This window comes from Azolla caroliniana, unplaced genomic scaffold (assembly GCF_043228905.1).
Source record: "Azolla caroliniana isolate FFs.n. ecotype wild unplaced genomic scaffold, voAzoCaro1.0.p SCAF_20, whole genome shotgun sequence".
Classification (NCBI taxonomy): Eukaryota; Viridiplantae; Streptophyta; class Polypodiopsida; order Salviniales; family Salviniaceae; genus Azolla; species Azolla caroliniana.
The window spans coordinates 5,941,161-5,956,819 of record NW_028230455.1 but is presented as its reverse complement, the minus strand read 5'-3'; positions in this window follow the sequence as shown (position 1 = coordinate 5,956,819).

The following is a 15,659-nucleotide window of genomic DNA, read 5'->3' as shown; positions in this document are numbered from 1 at the left end:
GTGTGTGAATTACAAGGGTTTGAATAAACTCACCATTCGCAATTCCTACCCTTTGCCTCGTTCTAATGACTTGATAGATAGACTCCAAAGTGCAAGATATTTTACTAAGATAGACTTGCGCATTGGCTATCATATGATCAAGGTTTTGGAAGAAAATGGTTCCAAAATAGCTTTCTGAACTCATTATGGTCATTATGAGTTTCGGGTTCTACCATTTGGACTAACAGATGCTCCAGCCACATTCTAGCAATTGATGAATGATATGTTCAAAGATCAGCTAGGCGATTTCGTGCTCGTATTCCTTGAAGACATCATGGTATATAGTAACACATTTGAGGATCATGTGCGTCATGTCCAAATAGTTTTGGACAAGCTTTGTGAATACAATCTATTTACCAAACTATCTAAATGTGATTTCTTTCAAAACGAAGTTACATATCTTGGACACCACATATCTAGGTCAGTTGTGTTTATCGATAAATCTAATATAGAAGCGGTACTAAATTGGCCACGACCTTCCAATGTTAAGGATTTACGATGTCGTGAAGAATTTCGGCCATAGGCGAAAACCGGTAAACATTGTCTACATCGGCGGGGTGCAGTGTGTGTACGCACCCATGTACATTTGGTGTGAATATCGAGGGCGCCTTAATGGCGCTGAAGAGTAGTCAAGTCGGGACAGACGATCCCATGAAAGTCGAGATTTGTCCCACATTGTAACGCATCCCTCTCCTTGTTCTATAAAATGGAGGGAACGCCCTTTGTAAAAGGGTTGCCCATTTTGGATTAGAGGGTATACCGGTAGGTTTAGGGTTAGGTTTCTTCTGCTTCTTCTTCTTCCCCTTCGTGTTCGTTTAGGGTTGGTTGCAGCTTATCTCTTGTGCAAGACCCTGCTCGGCGCGACGAGCCCGAGAGCTCCCCGACGGCGGCTTGACAGCAGACGACTGTTGTAAACTATCCTGGTCCGGCTCGAAGCCGGGAGTGTATTCTTCTTATATATATATACATTTATGTTTGCGTCTGTCTGTGTATATTGGCGTCTCGTTGGTGTCGGGTGCTCCCCTCCTTCCCTACTTTCCTGTACAAGAGGGTGTGTGTGCGTGTGTGTGTGTGTGTGTGTGCGCGAGCGTGAGTCGGTGTCAAGCACGCTCTCTCACTCCCTCTCTCTCTTCGGTTGCTTCCGGTGCGTTTCAGGGGTGCCCCAAAAAATGGTGAAGTGCGACTTCCTACGCTCCGTCACTCCCTAGTCCAAGACCCCCGTGGTCCCGCCTTTCTCCACGCACACGCGTAACAACGCGACATCTTTGGTGAACCCGACGTGAAAGGCGGCAAGGGAGGATGGAGTCGGAAGACGACGACCTTGCAGAGATGGTGGCCGAAGTGGTGTTGGAGTCGGCACGAGTGGTGATGAGCCGAGAAGCAGCGCAACAAGCGGTTGGGCGAGTGGTCGAAAGAGTCGGCCGTTTCAACGGGGACAAAGTCCCATCTTACTTGGAAGCCTACAACGCGGAAATGGAAGAGCGTGGTGTAGACGAGGCGTTGAGGCTGGAGTTCTTCTGTTGGGTCGTAGCTGTCTGGATGCATACGGAAGTAATGGAGCTCCGTGAGGCTCGTGGTTTGTGGGAGGCCTTCGAAGAGGCGCTCCTGAAGGCATACGGAGGACGGCAGAAGAGCCAGGGACGGCACCACTTCGACCAGTGGGTAGCATCGGCAAAGACCCACCGGGGTGCGACGAAGGCGTTCCGGGAATTCGAGCGACGACTTGCTTGGCTCCCAGAGCGGGAACAAGGTTTGGTGGGGGCGGACAAAATCCTTTTGTTCGTCAGGTCGATCGACCGAGCGGAACGGGAAGCCATCGGGATTGAGCTCGAAGACGATGATGAAGCGAATGGGCTTACGGAGGACTGGTCGAGGGTCGGAAGGGTGTGCCAAAGGCTAGACAACGAGCGAGCCGAGAAGGCTAAGAGGAAGGTACGCGATGGCGTGCCATCACATCGGGAAGAAGCCGAAGAAGGGCTTATTATGGAGTCGGGCCGGAGGTGATCGGAGGATGAGGAGGCCGAAAGAGAAGGGTACGTCGGTACCACGAGAGAGGGCGCGGGACGAGCCACCCTCTCGACTTGCGGAGATAGAACGGCCAAGGACGAGGCCGAGATACCGATCGAGGAACCGGAACGTTGGGACTAGCGGTTTCGGGCGTGTCAGCCCGAGATCCCGTTCATTGGAGAAGCAAGCCCAGACGGGGCTTGCGCGATCGGTAAGAAGTCGACCACCGACCACGGAGAGCCGGTGGCTACGGACAAGGGCGTAAAACGGACGGGCGATTCCTTGTGTCTTCCCACACTTGCTCCCGAGACGATGGCAGTCGGGCCCGAGTGCCCACGTGAGTCCCAAGCGGAGGAAGGCGGCGGCGAAGGGCCAAGAATCACCGGCGTGACGATACGGGGAAGGAGCGGACGAAAGCCCACGGACCCGATTCCGGAGAACTCGGCATTCGGGCCCGTATGCCCATGTAAGACCGAGGAGTTGGATGGCGGTACCGAGGAGTCCTGGCACGATGCCAGCAAAGTCGGATGGGAAACGACCTGCGAGGAGGCCGAGGGCAGACGCGGCACGAGGGGATCGGCATTCCGATACGAGTGGAGCGTGATCCGGTCATGGATCGTTCGATCGGGTCCGGTTTCGGCATGAAAGGGGCCGATACGGAAGAGGGTGCGGGACAAGCCGCCCTCTTTTACATGGGGAGAAAGACCGACCGGGCGAAGGTCGAGATTTGGAAAGAGAATGAAAGCCGGTCCTATGGGTTTCCTTACACCGATCCGGCTGCAGGCCCGAGTGCCGGCGTGAGTCCGACAAGAGAGATCGGTGGCGACAGGAGAACGGGACTCGGCAATCCGGAGAAAGACGAACGAACCCGAGCGAGAACCGGGCGGAGCGGACTCCCGGATGACCATTCCAGGAGGGAGGAAGAGAGCTGGCCTACAAAGAGGCCGAGGACACGATACGTCGGTACCACGGGAGAGGGTGCGGAACAAAACGCCCTCTCGGCATACGGAGAAGGACGACCCAGGACAGGGTCAGGAAGACAAATCGGCGGCCTACGGAGGATCCTTCACACCGGTTCTAGAGACTTCGGCAGTCGGCAACGCGGTCGACATAAGACCAAGATACTAACGGTGGCGGCGAGGTGACGAAGGCAAGGGCTACGGAAGGCCGGTCTACAGAGGATCCTTCACACCGGTTCTAGAGACTTCGGCAGTCAGCAACACGGTCGACGTAAGACCAAGATACTGACGGTGGCGGCGAGGTGACAAAGACAATGGGCATAAGGAAGTCCAGTCCTACGGGATCCCCACACTTAGCCAGAGACTCCGGCAGTTCGGCCAACATGGCATTGTGAGACCGACAGAGAAAGTTGGTGGCGGCGGGAAACGGGACCCGGCTACGCGGAAGGCACGAGGAGAGTCCGGGAGGGACTCAAACAAAAGACACCCGACTTTCAGCAAGCATAGAAACGGAGTCCGGCCCTATGGGACCCTCACACTAATCCGGAGACTCCGGCAGTTCGGCCAACGTGGCAACATGAGACCGGGGGAGAAGGACGGTGGCGGCAGGGAACGGGACCCGACGACACGAGGTATCGGAAGGAGCCGATAGGGGTGAACACGGGGAGGTGTGTCAGGCTGGAAAGGCACACCTTGGACAGAACAAGAGTCTCGCGAGTGGCCATCACGGGCCGGATCGAAGCGTGACTACGGGAGGGTGCTCGGCGCGAGCGAGGCCGAATGAAGGAAGCGGAAGACGGCACAAGGGAGGTGCCGAGAACGAAGGGACAAGTGCCTAGTGGACTGCACAGGGTCAGAACCAGGACGGCAAGAGAGGCCGGAGGAGGATCCTCCACACTCGCTTCATAGATCTCGGTAACTCCGTCGAAGTAACAAAGACTGACACGGCAAGTCGGGGTGACAAGCTGGTGGGGGCGAGGGGACGACGGCAAGCGAAAGACCCAGAACCTGTTTCAGCAGCACGACGACGGGAAGGGCCAAGCGGGCTACTACGGGGTGTTCCTCGGATGCAAGGACACCGGTATGCGGGTGAACAGCGATGCACGATCAGGCCGGAAAGGGGCCAACGAGGAGTGCAACACGGGCAGTACCAAACAACAGACGAGGGTAGGTAACACACGGAGGTGCCGGAGCGGAAAGGCGAGCGCGGAGAAGGCCGGAAAGGGATCTTCCACACCGTTCCGGAGACCATGGCGGTTCGAGCCGACGCGGCGATGTAAGACCATGGAGAAGGAAGGTGGTGGCGGAAGGACGAAGGCGACGCGAGACACCATCGGGACATCATCATTCGACAACGGAGGCCAAGCGGGCTGCCACGGGCATTCCTCTAGCGGAGGACATCGGGCATACGGCGGGAAGCGGGGCGTTCGTACGGCCGAACAAGGGCCAACGGATGAACGCGTGCTATGGAGATCGCCGCAGAGGACCCATCGACGGGTTGAACGAGCCTACGGGGAGGCGAGCGCGAAGGAAGACTCGAAGCCGCCGGATCAAACCGGCAGCGAGCCGAGATGCGGATCACGGCAGACCGGTTTCTCACCGGCCGAAATCTCTCACCCTTCAACCAGATTGGCACGTACCGGTGGACGTGCAGTTAGGTGGGGGCGGATGTCGTGAAGAATTTCGGCCATAGGCGAAAACCGGGAAACATTGTCTACATCGGTGGGGTGCAACGTGTGTACGCACCCATGTACATTTGGTGTGAATATCGAGGGCGCCTTTATGGCGCCGAAGAGTAGTCAAGTCGGGACAGACGATCCCATGAAAGTCGAGATTTGTCCCACATTGTAACGCATCCCTCTCCTTGTTCTATAAAAGGGAGGGAACGCCCTTTGTAAAAGGGTTGCCCATTTTGGATTAGAGGGTATACCGGTAGGTTTAGGGTTAGGTTTCTTCTGCTTCTTCTTCTTCCCCTTCGTGTTCGTTTAGGGTTAGCTGCAGCTTATCTCCTGTGCAAGACCCCGCTCGGCGCGACGAGCCCGAGAGGTCCCCGACGGCGGCTTGACAGTAGACGACTGTTGTAAACTATCCTGGTCCGGCTCAAAGCCGGGAGTGTATTCTTCTTATATATATATACATATACGTTTGCGTCTATCTGTGTATATTGGCGTCTCGTTGGTGTCGAGTGCTCCCCTCCTTCCCTGCTTTCCTGTACAAGAGGGTGTGTGTGTGTGTGCGCACGTGAGTCGGTGTCAAGCACGCTCTCTCACTCCCTCTCTCTCGTCGGCTGCTTCCGGTGCGTTTCAGGGGTGCCCCAGAAAATGGTGAAGTGCAACTTCCTACACTCCGGCGCTCCCTAGTCCAAGACCCTCGTGGTCCCGCCTTTCTCCACACACGCGCGTAACAACGCGACAACGATCTTTCTTAGGATTTGTTGGATTCCTAAGAAGATGTCTTCAAAACTATTCATCCTACATTGCACCATTTCTGAACCTATTGAAGGGTATTACAAGAAAGTTCACTAAACCTATTGAGTGGAATGCCTCTCTTGAAGAAACCTTCAATAAGTTGAAGTCATTAATTGTGAATGTGCCTACTTTAGCTATACGTGATCTTAATCAAACATTTGAAGTTTGAGACGAATGCAAGTGATTATGCTATTGGGGCTGCATTATTGCAAATTGGGAAACCAATTGCTTTTTGTAAAGAATCAAGAGATGGATTCTTGTGAAGCGGAAGAGATGTGAGTTATGTGTGTGTGTAAGAGAGAGAGAGAGAGAGAGAGAGAGAAACACAAAGAATACGCAAGGTAAAAGTATATTGACAAAGGAGAAAGACTCGACATTATACAAGGTGGGAGAAGGGTGCTTTATGTAGTCACCCTCTCTCTTCATTAACTACAAGCCTCATGGAGCATGGGGAATGTGAAAGCTCATAAGTTATGTGTCATAGAATATGATTCTATGACTCATACTAAATGCTAGAATACAAAGTGGTGACATAATGGTGACTCTTGACCGTTGGAGTGTCTCTTCACTCTCAAGGTGAGTTCACACACTAGACCAAGTTGAGCTTGATTCTCAACACTTTTGAAAGCAAAAGTCGGGTCGGTTTCATACGGTATCCGAAATCCGCTTTAACTCGCGTTTCGGAGTCCGCGTCGGCTCACTTTATGCGGAGTTGCGGAATCTGTGCTCTAGCTTGCGTTGTGCGAAGTTTGTGCTTCGGCTTGCGTGCGTAGTTGTGAAGTCTATGCTTCGGCTTGCGTCTTTCTTCGCGGCTTTGCGTAGTAGCTCGGCTCTTCGCTGCTTCGTTGCGTGGTTGCGGAATCCACACGTTCTTGCGTAGTGTCTTTAGTACTCCCCCTCAAGCTTGGCAGGTCAAGAATCGTCAATCCGAGATCGGTCATGAATTGCCATAGCTTGTCGGCTCCTAAGGCTTTAGTCAAGATGTCGGCCATTTGAAGATTGGTGCTAATGTGTTGTAGGTCGACATCGCCAGCCAGAACGCGCTCTCGGATGAAGTGATAGTGCACTTCGATGTGCTTTGTCCGTGGGTGGAACACCGGGTTCCAAGCCAGATAGATACTGCTCATGTTGTCGCAGTAAAGGGAAGTCGGATCCTTGATGGGTACGCCCAGATCCTTCAAAATCCTCTTGAGCCATACGGCTTCACACACAGCTACGGTTGCGCCCCTGTATTCCGCCTCCGTACTCGAAAGAGCGACGGTAGGTTGCTTCTTGCTACTCCAGGATATTGCTCCGCTGCCGAGGGAGAAAGGCTTAAGGAGGTCAAAACCAGAGTGTGAAAGGAATAGTTATTCGGGAACTGTTGTAATTAGTAGTCATAATATATATATATTATTATCTAAGAAGATGTGGACGGACGGACCGGAATCAGTATGCCGATCCGGATCCGGAACGATCCCGTAAAGGTGCTAGTTGGCACCGTTTTGTATTTCGCACCGGAGACCTATATAAAGGCCCGGTTACAATGTAATCAGTGACGGATAATTAATAAAGCTTATTGTCTTAATCTTCCAGTGTTGATTACCATTCTGTATTCATAGTTATATCTTACGCGTGTTAATTATGGATGGTTATGTAATCGATTGAGGTCTAATTAAGCGTTATGTCGTAAGTCATTCTATCGTACCACCCTTTGGTGACGTGTCTTAAGTGGACACCCTATGTTAGGTTGTTGTCCGGCCCTAGCAATAACAACAAATCCGGAGGTTGATCTTCTATCAGCTTTGTAGTCGGCCCAATCGGCGTCTGTGTACCCCTCGAGTCGTATTGGCATCGCGGTCTTGTAGAGGATGCCGCAATCCATTGTGCCGCTCACGTAGCGTAGAACTCGCTTAGCGCAGTCCAAGTGAGTATCACGCGGTGTTTGCATGAATTGGCTAAGGAGACCAACCGGATAACTAAGATCGGGTCGTGTGATCGTGAGGTAGATGAGACTCCCGATGAGTTGCCGATACTGAGTCGGCTCACACGCTTTGGTGCCGGAGTTCGCATCTAGTTTGAGATTACGATCGAGCGGGGTTGCCACGGATTTGCACTCAGCCATCCCGAACTTGTATAACAAGTTGAGGATGTAGTGCCGTTGAGAGATCATGATTCCGGCCGGAGTCCGAATTACCTCGATGCCGAGGAAGTAGTGGAGCTCCTTCATGTCCATCATCTCGAACTTGTCAGAAAGGAAGGATTTGACCTTAGTGATTTCGACGAGATGCTCACCTCCAATGACTAGGTCATCCACATATAAGATGATGACGATCGGACTTGCGGAATCGCTTCGTATGTAGAGGGAGTTGTCCGATTTTGACATACGGAAGCCGATTTGATGAAGATATTGCGTTATCTTCGAATGTCAAGCACGCGGTGCTTGCTTGAGGCCGTAGAGTGGCTTCTTGAGTCGGTATACGGCTTTTGGATGAGTGCTCGAGTTGAAGCCGGGTGGTTGGATCATGTACACCTCCTCTTCTAATTCGCCTTGTAGAAAGGAGTTCTTGACGTCCATTTGATGGAGGTGCCACCCTTTCGCCGCGGCAATCACAATTATAGTGCACACCGTCGTCATCTTTGCCACTGGGGCAAAGGTCTCTTCGTAGTCGACGCCATGTGTCTGAGCGTATCCTTTCGCTACGAGTCGAGCTTTGTAGCGGTTTACGGAGCCATCAACGTTATACTTCACCTGGTAGATCCATCTGCATCCAATCACCTTTTTGTGTGGTGAGGTGGGAACGAGATCCCACGTCTCGTTCTTCCGTAGTGCCTGCATCTCCTCCTTCATTGCTTCGATCCATCGCGGGTCCTTCGCGGCTTCCGAAAAGTTTCCGGCTACCGTATTGTCGCTACCTTCATCATAAAGGCGTAATGGTACGCCATATAATCGTTGTAGCCGAATCGGCTTACGGGGTTCTTTTCACGAGTGGATCGGCGGAGCTTTTCATTTGCAGAGATGAGGGCTTTCTTGGCTCCGATTGGTACCTCGAAACCGCCAAACTCACTGTCGAGTGAGTGAGTCGATTCATCATCGTTGAAGCGATCGTCTTCATATTCCGCCATTTTCGCCTTGCCTTTGTCCATCTTCGGGCTAGGCCATGATGTGCTTTGATCGCTCAAAGGCTCTTGTGGTCCGCTCAGTCGGGTCGTGATCGGACTTTCTTCGATCATGCGCATAGGGCGATCTTCATCCTCGATCTCTTGTTCGGCAGATTCCGGGTTGAGCGGAGTCGGAGGCGAAGTTGTCTCTGGTGCGTACCAGGATGCGGACTCGTCAAAAACGACATCTCGACTTACTCGAGATTTTCGAGTTGAGGGGTTGTAGCACTTGTACCCCTTTTGTTCGAGTGAGTATCCTACGAGGATACATTTCTCCGACTTCGGGTCAAGCTTTTGACGCTTCTCGTCAGGGATGTGCACGTACGCTATCGCGCCGAATATCCGGATGTGCGATAAGTCCGGCTTCTTTCCGAAGTATTTTTCGTGCGGAGTGACCTCGTGCACGCCGGATGTTGTGCACCGGTTCATTAGGTAGACGGCCGTATTTGCAGCTTCAGCCCAATATGACTTGGGCATATGCTTCTCGTTCATCATGGCCCACGCTACTTCGAGGATGTGCCGATTTTTGTGCTCGACTACTCCGTTTTGTTGCGGAGTGTGTCAGCAAGTGAATTCTCGCTGAATTCCTTCCTTTCGGAGATACGTTGTGAAATCATCCGAGAAGTACTCCTTGCCGCCATCCGATCGAAGGCATCGTACATGTCGGCCCGTGGCTTTCTCGACTTCATTCTTGAAATTTTGGAAGTGTCCGAACACTTCGCTCTTTTGCCGCATCGGGTAGATCCAAGTGTGCCTAGAGAAGTCGTCGATGAAGAGCACGTAATATCGACATCCGCCGAATATAGCCGTCTGCGCCGATCCCCATACGTTGGAATGGACTACGTCGAGTAGACCTTTGCTCACGTTCTGCTCTTTCGGGAATGGGTGTCGGTGTTGCTTGCCGAATTGGCACGCTTCGCATACACCTTCAATCTCCTTCTCTTTGAATGCCTGGAGTCCGATGACGACTCCTTTCGATTTCATTGCTTTGAGTTTGTTGAGATTGATGTGGCCGATTCGCTTGTGCCATAGCTCTATGTCGGAGTCGGCTTTCGTGTTTTTCGCGAACATGGTGGATTTCATCTCGCGTGAATTGAGAATGAACATCCGGCCCTCTCTTCGTCTGCGTGCGACCGCATGCTTGCCGAATTGGCACGCTTCGCATACACCTTCAATCTCCTTCTCTTTGAATGCCTGGAGTCCGATGACGACTCCTTTCGATTTCATTGCTTTGAGTTTGTTGAGATTGATGTGGCCGATTCGCTTGTGCCATAGCTCTATGTCGGAGTCGGCTTTCGTGTTTTTCGCGAACATGGTGGATTTCATCTCGCGTGAATTGAGAATGAACATCCGGCCCTCTCTTCGTCTGCGTGCGACCGCATGCTTGCCGAATTGGCACGCTTCGCATACACCTTCAATCTCCTTCTCTTTGAATGCCTGGAGTCCGATGACGACTCCTTTCGATTTCATTGCTTTGAGTTTGTTGAGATTGATGTGGCCGATTCGCTTGTGCCATAGCTCTATGTCGGAGTCGGCTTTCGTGTTTTTCGCGAACATGGTGGATTTCATCTCGCGTGAATTGAGAATGAACATCCGGCCCTCTCTTCGTCCGCGTGCGACCGCATGCTTGCCGAATTGGCACGCTTCGCATACACCTTCAATCTCCTTCTCTTTGAATGCCTGGAGTCCGATGACGACTCCTTTCGATTTCATTGCTTTGAGTTTGTTGAGATTGATGTGGCCGATTCGCTTGTGCCATAGCTCTATGTCGGAGTCGGCTTTCGTGTTTTTCGCGAACATGGTGGATTTCATCTCGCGTGAATTGAGAATGAACATCCGGCCCTCTCTTCATCCGCGTGCGATGAGTCGGCCCTCTTTTTCGATGAAGCAACCACCTTGATTAAATCGAACTTGCATCCCTTGCTCTACAATTTGGCCGACAGAGACCAAATTCTTCGTAATGGTCAGTACATGCAAGACATTTTTAATGTAATTTTGCTTACTTTCTTTTCCAAATGGAACATTGCCAATGTGCCGAATCGGGTGCGTAGTGTTGTCTCCGGTTTCGACATAGCTGGGTCGGTCCGGCTCTCAAAGTTCTCGGAACCATTCTTGATGCGATGTCATATGGTTCGAGGCACCGGAATCGACGAACCATGTGTCTTCCGAACCGGAGGCACTAGTTGAGGTAGCGGCCGACATAGAGTTTGCTCTATGTTTCATCATGAACATTCCGCCACGGTCGGAGTTGTGCGCATACATTCCGCCACAATCTTCGTAGTCGGAGTTGTGTGCGTAATTCGTGAGTTTTCGGCTTGTGGAAGCCGATTCACGCATCTTCTTTCGGCACTCTTCTTCGTGGTGGCCGAGCTTTCTGCAGTATCCACATTCGGTTGCGTTTTGACGGCTCGAGCCGGAGTCGAAGCTCCCCCTTCTTGCGAAGGTTCCTCGTTGGCTTCCGTTTTGTGGCCGAAATTGGGAGTTGTTGTCGTAGGTCGGACCTCGTCCGCCTTGTCCTTGGCCGAATCGGCCTCTCGCTCGTCTGCGTCCTCTTCCTCCATTAGAGTGTGTGTAGAGCATGTGGCCTTCCGACTCACTACTCCTTGTACGCACGTGGTTTTCTTTGACCAATAGCATTGATTGGAGCTCGAAGAAGGAGGGAGATTTCTCTCGTGCTAGAACTGCGGTTTGCATCGCGCCGAACCGTCGTGCGAGGCCGCCGAGGCATATTTGCACCATTTCATCATCATCTATACTTATGCTTATTGAGCCGAGCGAGTCACAAAGCTCCTTGATCTTCAAGGTGTATGTCATGATAGACATGTCCCTTTGTTGAATGTTGTTCAACTCTTGGCGGAGTTGAATCTTCCTCGCGGTCGTGTTGGCGGCGAAAATCTTTCGTAGATTTTCCCACGCTTCCTTTGGCGTCTTGGCTTCTCGAATGTAACCGAGCATGTGGTCGTGAACACATGTCGCCAAACAATACATCACGCGGCTTGCGGCTTGCTCCCATGTCGCGTATCCGGGAGCCGCTTCGGCGGGTCGGTCTTCATGCGCTCCTTTGATGTAGCTCCAATAGCCTTGTCCGACAAGGTATTGGTGCATCTTGTACTCCCAAGATGCGAAGTTGTTTCGATCCAACTTCTCGGTAGGGAGAGCGCTCCCCATTTGAGTATTCATTATGTCGATTCTTCTTCTTCTTCTTCTCTCTTTGAATGCGAGCTATGTAGCGAAGCTACAATAGCTATGAGCCGGTTCTTGGTCGTCAGCGTAGAGCACAACACACGATCACGATGAGGCAAATGGGCTAGATCCAGCTACCAAATCGCTCCAATACCATGTAAAGAATCAAGAGATGAATTCTTATGAAGCGGAAGAGATGTGAGTTATGTGTGTGTGTAACAGAGAGAGAGAGAGAGAGAGAGAGAGAGAGAGAGAGAGAGAGTGAAACACAGAGAATACGCAAGGTAAAAGTATATTGACAAAGGAGAAAGATTCGACGTTATACAAGGTGGGAGGAGGGTGCTTTATGTAGTCACCCTCTCTCTTCATTAACTACAAGCCTCATGGAGCATGGGGAATGTGAAAGCTCATAAGTTATGTGTCATAGAATATGATTCTATGACTCATACTAAATGCTAGAATACAAAGTGGTGACATAATGGTGACTCTTGACCGTTGGAGTGTCTCTTCACTCTCAAGGTGAGTTCACACACTAGACCAAGTTGAGCTTGATTCTCAACACTTTTGAAAGCAAAAAATTGGATTCGGCCCAAAGAAATTATTCGGGTCAAGAAAAAGAATTATTTTCTATCATTTATGCCTTAAAGAAATGGCGACATTATTTGTATGGTAGTAAATTTACTGTTTTAACGGACCACAAATCCTTGCAATACGTCCTCTCTCAAAAGAATTTTGAGGGTCGAAAGGCAAGATGGGTGGAGTTGATGCAAAACTTCGATTTTGAAATTAGATATCAAAAACGGGCTTTGAATTCCATTGCAGATGCTCTGAGTCATACTCTAGAAATTAATGCCCTAAGTTTCGTAGAATTTAACAACTTCTTTGATTTGATCCGGGGTAAACAAAAATACCTTGATGACAGAACATTTTCCAAGTTCTAGAAGAGAGCTGAAACAGGTATTCACGTCGATTATGGAACCACATCTACCCCTAAGAACCTTTACTATGTTGCGAATGGATTAATTTACCGCAATAGTACATCAAGAATAAAATTCTTTATGAATGTCATGATGCCCCTTCTGCTGGACATCTAGGTGACCAAAGAACATTGGCTTTGATTAAAGCTAGGTTTTTCTAGCCAAAAATGAAACTTGAGGTAGAGTCCTATGTTATTCGTTATCCACATTGTCAAGTCATTAAGGCCGAGCGACAGAAAAAAGTTGGCTTATTGCAACCTCTCAATATTCCAGCAAAAAAGTGGCCAAGTATATCCATGGATTTCATAGTTGGATTACCTCATTCTGTTGAGGGAAATAATGCCATTTGGGTGGTTGTTGATCAGCTTACCAAGATGGCAAGATTTATTCCAACAAAATCCATAATTACTACAAAGAAATTGGCTATTAAGTTTATTAAACATATTTATAACTTATATGGTATGTCGATGGAAATTGTAAGTGATCGAGACTCCAAGTTTACAAGTACATTTTGGTCAGAAGTTATGTAGAAACTGCAAACAAGTTTGAGTCTCAGTTCTTCCGATCATCCTCAGTCAGATGGGCAAACTGAGAGAGTGAATCAGATATTAGAGGATATGTTGAGAGCATATGTAGCGCAAAAACCTTCATTATGGGAGACTTATCTTCCTATGGTGGAATTTGTCTACAACAGTGTTAAGCATACATCAACAAAATATAGTCTATTCATGTTATGTATGGTTATACATCGTGTCTTCCTATTGATGTTTCGTTTGATTCACATACTTTGGATAGTACAAAGGATTTTATCTCTGATATGCTTGAAGCACGTAAATTAGCAAAAGAAAACCTTAGGATGGTACGGGACAAAAATGTCTTTTATGCAAATCATGATAGGAAACCAAGGGAATTTCACGTAGGACAACAGGTTTTTCTACGGGTTCCTAAGGACTCAGAAACATTGAGACGATGTGCAAAATTAGCCCCATGGTATTGTGGACCATATAAAGTTTTAAAATGTATAGGTTCCAATGCTTATCATTTGGATTTGCCTTCCAAATTTATGGTTCGTCCCGTATTCCACGTGAGTCGATTAAAGGAGGCGATTGGTTATGATGATAATGTTGTATCGCCGTCTAATTTATCAACATTGGAGGATGATCATTTTGCTCCACATGAACCTGAGAAAATCCTTAACCATAGGTCTAGAAACCTAAGGTCAAAGCTTGTTCATCGCTATAAGATTAAGTATAAGGATAGATTGGAAGAAGACAGTACGTGGGAAACTAAGAGACATTACGCAAACATTTTCCTAACTTCTCATTGCAAGAGTGCAATTAAACCAGGGGGGGAGTATGTAATGTTCATTGGTTTAGACGTGCTTATTTGGGGGCTATCATACTGTAATATCTTAGTGACCGTCGGCTTTATTGGAGTGGCCTAATGTGTGTCATTGGGTACCCCACACATGATTGGTCAGGTAGATGTCATTACATGGCCTAGGTCCTATAAATAGGGGATACTCTCCTTTGTCAGGGGGAGCACCATGAGTGGTTCCGACGAAGCTCTCTTTGATGAGAACTAGTCATATACCAAGGTCCTGATGTGGAGATCTTGGCTGGTATGGGATAGATCGGGATTCCTCGTCTGTGTTGTCAACTCTAGCACGGGGGCGGATGGGTGGTAACGCATATTTTCAGTATGATTGTGTCATTTATGTCTTTATTTTAGGATTAATGATCTTGGTTATTACATGAATTGATTGGAAAAGTATTCTTTTCCGCCATCCAACCTTAGACTCTTGATCTTCCTCTCTATTTCCCTCTCAATTAGACTTTTCAAGTTCCAGAAACAGGGAGAAGACTTCACTTTTCTTCTTGACGAGGTACACCCAAGTGTGCTAACTAAAGGTATCGATGAAGGAGACGAAGTATCGGCTCCCGCCAATGCTCACACAACTTGTCGGTCCCCATACATCCGTGTGGATTATATCGAGCTGATTCCAGCTCTGATTCTTCTCATTTGGGAATGAAAGCCTATGTTGCTTCCCGAGCTAGCAAGTTTCACATACTAGTCCAACCTTTCCGGCCGTTGAATTTCAGCAATCCGGAAACTACTCGTTTCGAGTGCAATTCTTGAAGCTTTCTAAATGTGATGTGGCCGATCCGCTTGTGCCACAGGTCGATGTTGGATTCGACCTTCTATCCTTTTGCAAACATTGTGGCGGCAACATCATTGGTTTAGGGTTTAAAAATCCTCTCATCTCTGCGCCCACGCACGATCAGCCGACCTCGTCCTCGATGAAGCAACCATGGTGATTAAATCGAACCTGCATGCCTTGATCGACAATTTGTCCTACAGATACTAAGTTCTTCACAATTGTCGAGACAGGCAGCACGTTCTGCATTAGGCCTTTTTGTCCGACATGGTTGAGCGGGACATCACCCACATGTTTGATGGGGTGCACGGTGTTCTCACCAGTCTCGACAACTCCCGACTGTTCTGGTTTTTCCAAGCTCGAGAACCTTTCAACATGGTTCGTCATATTATTTGACACTCTAGAATCAACGTACTAGACCTCTTCCGGTTTTGTGGTACATACTCCCATCTTGTTTGCCGTGTGCTTCGTCACAACTATTGGACTTGTTTCGGCTCGCCTTGGGCCTTCGGCGAAGTGTGATGGGGTGCACGATGTTCTCACCAGTCTCGACAACTCCCGGGTTTTCCGGTTTTTCCAAGCTTGAGAACCATTCAACATGGTTCGTCATATGATTTGACGCTCTAGAATCAACGTACTAGACCTCTTCCGGTTTTGTGGTACGTACTCCCATCTGGTTTGCCTTGTGCTTCATCACAACTGTTGAACTTGTTTTGACTCGCCTTGG